General features: G+C 54.5%; 1 protein-coding gene across 3 annotated transcripts in view; it reads right to left on the reverse strand.

Annotated features, from left to right (window-relative positions):
* Zdhhc7 (zinc finger DHHC-type palmitoyltransferase 7) overlaps nt 1-5,724 on the reverse strand; it is a 21,846-nt gene that overhangs the window by 13,092 nt on the left and 3,030 nt on the right. For 2 of the 3 annotated variants that reach the window (XM_010627480.3, XM_010627479.3), the window contains exon 2: nt 3,166-3,251. The gene's annotated coding sequence lies outside the window, so the exon portion shown is untranslated. Of the gene's footprint in view, nt 1-2,411; nt 2,549-3,165; nt 3,252-5,724 lie in introns of those variants that run through there. The other variant, XM_010627482.3, reaches the window with a different exon arrangement.

Here is a 5,724-nt window from a genome sequence, read left to right on the forward strand (position 1 = left end):
ACAAAGAAAAAAAAAAAAAAAAAAAAAAAAAAAAAAAAAAAAAAAATTGTGTTCACAAAGAAAATCTCAAAAAATCTACAAACTAAGAACTACAACTGGTCAATTTAATTTAGCAAAGTTGTCAGGTGTGGTGATGCATGCCTGTGTTCTCAGCCCTTTAGAGGCTAAGGCAGGAGGATTAGGGTTCTGGGTGAACCTGAATTATGTAGTGAGATGCTGTCTCAAAAACATAAAAACCAAAACAAACAAAAATTAAACTTTAGCAAAACAAAAAAAAGTAGGGAGATATTTTTCAAATGGATAAAAATGGGAAAATAAAGAATTGAAAACAATGATGAAAATAGGGCTTCTGAAAGCAGGAAAGGGTCCAAGAGTTAGAAGGAGCAGGGAGGGAAAAGGGTAGAGGATGAAAAAAGAATTACGATGCATACACTTCTCACAGTAACTGTAATCATGTACGGAAACCACACACTAAGTGGAAACAGGCAGAACAGAGGAGAGTTGCATTTCCAAGTCCTTCACTGGACTGCCTGTTGCTGTGCATGACACAGAGCTCCCCAGTGTGGGTTATGTCCAGGGGCACAGAACGGTCCCCAGGCATGTGCAGAGACAATGAAAGGCCCAGGTCCACGCAGCACAGCAAAGAAGACCCCGTCACACACTGTGCCTTCCCCTGGGCCCTCGGCTGTTCACCCAAGCAGGGGCTCAGCAGGGCTGGAGCAGCACGACAGGAAAGGTCATGGACACACCTACACAGCCTCAGTTTACCCTTCCTTCCCCACTGCTGACCTGTTCCTGAGCAGGCACCAGGCTTCCCCTGCACACTACAAGGCCTTTGCTGCCCAGGTCTCCTCGGTCCGAGCATTTGGGTGGGACCTTCCCGACTTTCTGAGGCACCTGGTTTCCAGGAACATGGAGTCTGGAGCCAGTGCCTCCCCTCCTTCAAACATAGGGCTTCCCTTATCGAGTCTGCCGAGAGGGTGGCAGGGCTCCTGGCAGATAAGAGGCAGGACAAGGGAGTCCAAGTCGACCTTGCCTCAGCTTTGTACAGGGCGGGAGCAGCCCAATGCTGTGAGAGCCGGAGCTGCACTTTCCAGGCTCCCAATGCGGGAAAGACAGCCCAAGGACAAGAGCTCTGTGGGCTCAGAACCTCTGCAGCATCCTAGATGCAAATGGAGCCCGGCACTGAGGGGATCGCTTTACCATCAACTTGTTCCAAATACTGCACGATTCTCTCCATATAAAATACCACTATCAGAGAAAATGAAATTGCTTTACAGTAGGTAAAAAAGCCCAACTCTTCTATCAGGCAGAAGTAGCTTTCAAAACATTTTAAGCAAAATATAAGAAACTAAAGATCAAAAGACTGACAGACTTTGTTATGCTTTGAATGTAAAAGTTCGCCATAGGCACGCACGTGTTCAGAGATGGAATCCACACTGGGGACTAGGTCATGAGGCTCCACCCTCATCTGCGGGATGACCAACGGTAGGAGGTGGGTGTGGCCTTGCACTATCTGGCCCCGCCCCTTTCTGGCTACCCCACCCCCAGGTGAGCGGCTTCCCACCTGCCCTTCCATCACGCTGTTTCTGCCTCTAATGAACTAAAACCTTGAGCCCAAATAACCCTCACCTCCTGAGCTCATTGCTCAGGTGGCTGGGGAAGCAGACGGCACAGACCTCAGCCAGCTCCCTCGCGGAGCCCATGTGTGGAGAGCAGCCCCTCCACTGCCCAGGTTTGGGGCTCAGCTTTACTGGTCTGCAGACCTCCTCCTGCAGCCACGCTAAGATGGGCTCCTCCTTCCTTTCCGCCACCTCCAGTGAGGGGTCCATGGCAGCTCCAGGCCGGCCGGCCGAGCTCCACTAGCGCAGCCCGGCTCTACAGGGGCTGGACAGGCCACATGCGTGTGAGGGGTACCGGTACCACTGTCCACGTCTGCGTGGGGGCCTCTGCCCGTCTCCCTCCTTGCCTGCTATGCTCTCCTGCCCTGTGTCCCCTCTCTGTGACTGGGCACTGGCTTGCAGCAATGAAAGGCACATCTGCAAGACGAGGGAACGGGGACCCCTTCTCAGGCTCCAGAGTCTGGGATCTCCAGGGTTTCATAGTGGATCAGGGCACCAAGGATGAAGCTGAAAAATGCCCCCAGGAGAGCAGCCTCTCTGGGAGGACAGGCTCTGGGGTGAGGGGCCGTGTGCAGGGCCAGTGTACTGTGCTGTGTTCGGGTGGTCGGAGTTCTCCCAGGATCCCCCACGAGTGGGCTGGCTGAGGTCCCGTGAGAACACAGAGGGGGTGCACCGGTCGTCCCTGGGGGTGCAGATGTAGGGCATCCGTGTGAACAGCACCCGTGACACTTAACGGTGGCCACAGCAGGACACTCCTCGACACACAGCCGAGACAGTGACGTGCAATACCTGAGGACACCAAAGCCATCGAATCTGTACAGTCCCTGAGAGGTCAATGGAAAATCACTTTATAGCCGGGGACGTAGCTCAGTGGTTCTGCTGCCTGCCTCGCAAGCGCAAGTTCCGGAGTCTGATCCTTGGCACCAAAAAAAAGTGAGGAAACAAAAATCACTTTATATTCAAGAAAGCAATGGCAGGCCAATGCCAGTTTCTGTTCCTGTCCCAAAGTGCACTGGCGCCTGCTGAGTCATGCGCGTGACCGGAAGGGAGGGGAGGAAATGAAGGCAGGGCTCCTCTCCACCCTGGTCTACGTGCTGGGGACAGGAGCGCTCAGGACAGGACACAGCGCTGAAACGCGCACACAGCCACACACGAAGGCAAGATCCCGAAGGTCACTTCTGCCCTGCCCAGTGAGCGACCAACAGGAACACAGGTCACCACAGCGCTGTTTTCCGCTTTCAATGCCAGCGTGATGGGGCTCTGTTGACACCCCGGAACTTTGGTCCAACGGTGAATGAGGCTCTTTATCCTCTTAGAAAATGAGGTGACTACAAGCAGCGCCATAGCCCTCTCACTTTAGGGCGCGGACACAGGGCAGGCCGCCCATATCCAAAACCTGGGTCGGCCCAGCCTGGAGCTGAGTCAGCTGCTCACCAACACAACTCCAGGGCCCTCCCGTCCTCCCAGCGGCGAGCACACAGACGGCCGGGAAGGGAAGGCTGGTCCGCGCCGGTAGAGGGACGGGACACTCGCCTACACTTACCGCACAGATGACTTCTGAACATCACTCGGACATTTTGCGCCTTTTTTTCAGGATCCTCAGGTGCATGCTGTCCTATGTGACAGGATCTGGGAGACAATAAATCTGATTAGAAGCCACTTATGGCTTCTTAGGGTATGATTAACTGTTGCAGCTTCCCTGGCAGTGTAACATTTTACCACAAAGTTCTGTTGCTCTAGGCTGTCATTAACGACTGCATCACTGCACTTGTAAATCTGAAGTAGAGAGAACCAACTGACAACTTCTGGGTTCAAAGGATCCTCCTGTCTCACCCTCTGGCCTCTGGGACTACAGGCAGCTCCACTGTGGCTAACTGTATTTTAAAACCATTCAATTTCCCTTCCTGCTTTTTCAGCCCCAGTGTTAAACAGGAAGCTGGAAGCCCAAATCCTTAAGAAGGATCCCGGGGTTATTCCACACTGAATATGGCCAGCCCCCATCCCAGCCATCAGCAAACTGTTTCTGCAACTGCGCTAAAGAGAGACGGCGACGCAGGGAAATCGTAAGCCCAGGGCCCTGCTGGGAAGGGAGTGAGGGAGCAGAAGTACAGGGCCTCAGTGAGGGTCCCAGCTGACCACAGTGGGGAGGGACAGAAACCCTCCCAGAGGACCCGGTCTGGCTGAGAGCGAAGGCGGAGAGACCAGCCGCGCTGTCCATGGACAGAGAGCTCTGGACGCTTGTCACAGTTCCGCCCTGAAAATGAAGAAGCCCAGGACACATTACGAGCAACAGCCCAGAGCAGGAGGTAGGGGTGAGAGAATGGGCGGTAAAGAGGACAGAGAGCACTGCTCCAGGACAACTGGTAAAGAGGGCGAAACTCTGGTGAAACATCTGGCACAGGTGTCGCCAAGCAGGGCAGCATGGTAGATGGACAAAGGTTTCAGCGGGGAAGTGGGGACTGCAACGTAAGGGACTTCAGGGGACACCTACTGGACCACAGCCAAGGGAGTCAGGTTCCAGCGTGAAACATGAGCAGACAGAAGGGGCTCCCTCTGGAGCGAAGGTGCGGCCCGAGGCCAGTGTCCCTCTTCAGGGACCATGATGTGCCCACCACTAGTGTAAGACAAAGCCAAGTAACCACGGAAGGGAGGGAAGGATGGAAGGAGGGAGCAGGGGAGAAAGAGAGAGGAAAAAAAACGCAGAAAAGCAGCAAGAAAGGAAGGCAGAACAGGCACAAGGTGTGCAGGAGAGAGCTTCTAGGGTACAGCTGTAATTCATATTCTCAGACGCAAGAGCCAGAGAATGACGTGAGAAACGAAAAGGAGGACATCCTGAGAACGCCACGGTTACTCAAACATGAAATACGATGGTAGAATTTAAAAATGTAACAGGACTGGGCAGGAGGAAGGAAACTCCCAGGAATAATGACAGACAAGGAGGAGGACAGGAGCGAGCACGGAACACAGCAGACAACGTGAGGGGCAGCCGGGGTGGCAGCCACGCCGACACGGCGCTCAGCACAGGTGGCTGCGGTCCCACGGCACAGCGGGGGTCTGTGTGTGTGCAGTGGGCCCGGGGCGTCCACCCCACCGCTGGGCTCTGCAGAGGGGCCTCCGGCTCCACAGTCACGGCATGCCGGCCCGTCCCTCCGGCTCCATCCATGTCCCACCCAGACAGTGCTGTTCTGTGTACCCCTCAGCCACTCCTGGGGTGAGCCCGGAGCCCCAGCTAGGGTACCGGGAACTTGAGAGGAACCGGGCAAAGGGATGCTGGGCTTCGGGAGGACCTAGAGGCGGGGGCATGTTGCCCTCTCCAGGCATCACACACGGGTGTGGCTCCTGATACCCCAGGCTGTGCACTGTTCTTGTCCCCCTACCGCCCCCAGGCCAGGACCTGCTGGTGGTGGCCTGTGCCACCTTGGGCCCTGCAGGATGACTCGGACCTGCGTCCTCCTCAGCACTTACTGGACACACTTATGCCCCAGGCCTCCAGCAAGCTTCCGGTATCCCCCCGCCTATATCCTCTGAACAGCAACTGCAGCCAGGGAGCCTGAGCTCTTAAGATAAGGCACTTAAAAAATGACCTTGCAGGGGCCGGGGATTTAGCTCAGCAGTTCGGTGGCCCGCCTTGCAAGCACAAGGACCGGAGTTCAATCCCCCGTATCAAAAAAAAAAAAAAAAAAAAAAACCTTCCATATGTCCAGGCCAGAAACCTTACAACCGTCCTCATTGTCAGCAAATCCTGTCCCCAACTTCTGCTCCCACCGTTGTCCAAACCCAAACTGCTCTCTCTGAAAATCGCAGTGGCCTCACAGGTGGTCCTGCTGTTTCCACTCTTATTCCCATGTAGTCTCTTTTCAATCCAATAGCTGGGCAACATGGTCAGATTTTGCCACTTCCCACCTTACTCAGAGTACTGCGCAAGTCCTTCTAGTGGCCTGCAGGGCCCCACACTGACCTCATTTCATGCTCCTCCCACCTCGGTCCTAGCCACTCTGGCCTTCCTGTAAGTCCTACAACAATGCAACCTACCAGGAATGCTCTTGCCCCAGGGCCTTTGCATTTGCTTATTTCTCCACCTGTAAGGGACTCTACCAGATGT

Source organism: Fukomys damarensis, unplaced genomic scaffold, assembly GCF_012274545.1.
Source record: "Fukomys damarensis isolate Sample0158 unplaced genomic scaffold, DMR_v1.0_HiC HiC_scaffold_32, whole genome shotgun sequence".
In the NCBI taxonomy this organism is placed as follows: Eukaryota; Metazoa; Chordata; class Mammalia; order Rodentia; family Bathyergidae; genus Fukomys; species Fukomys damarensis.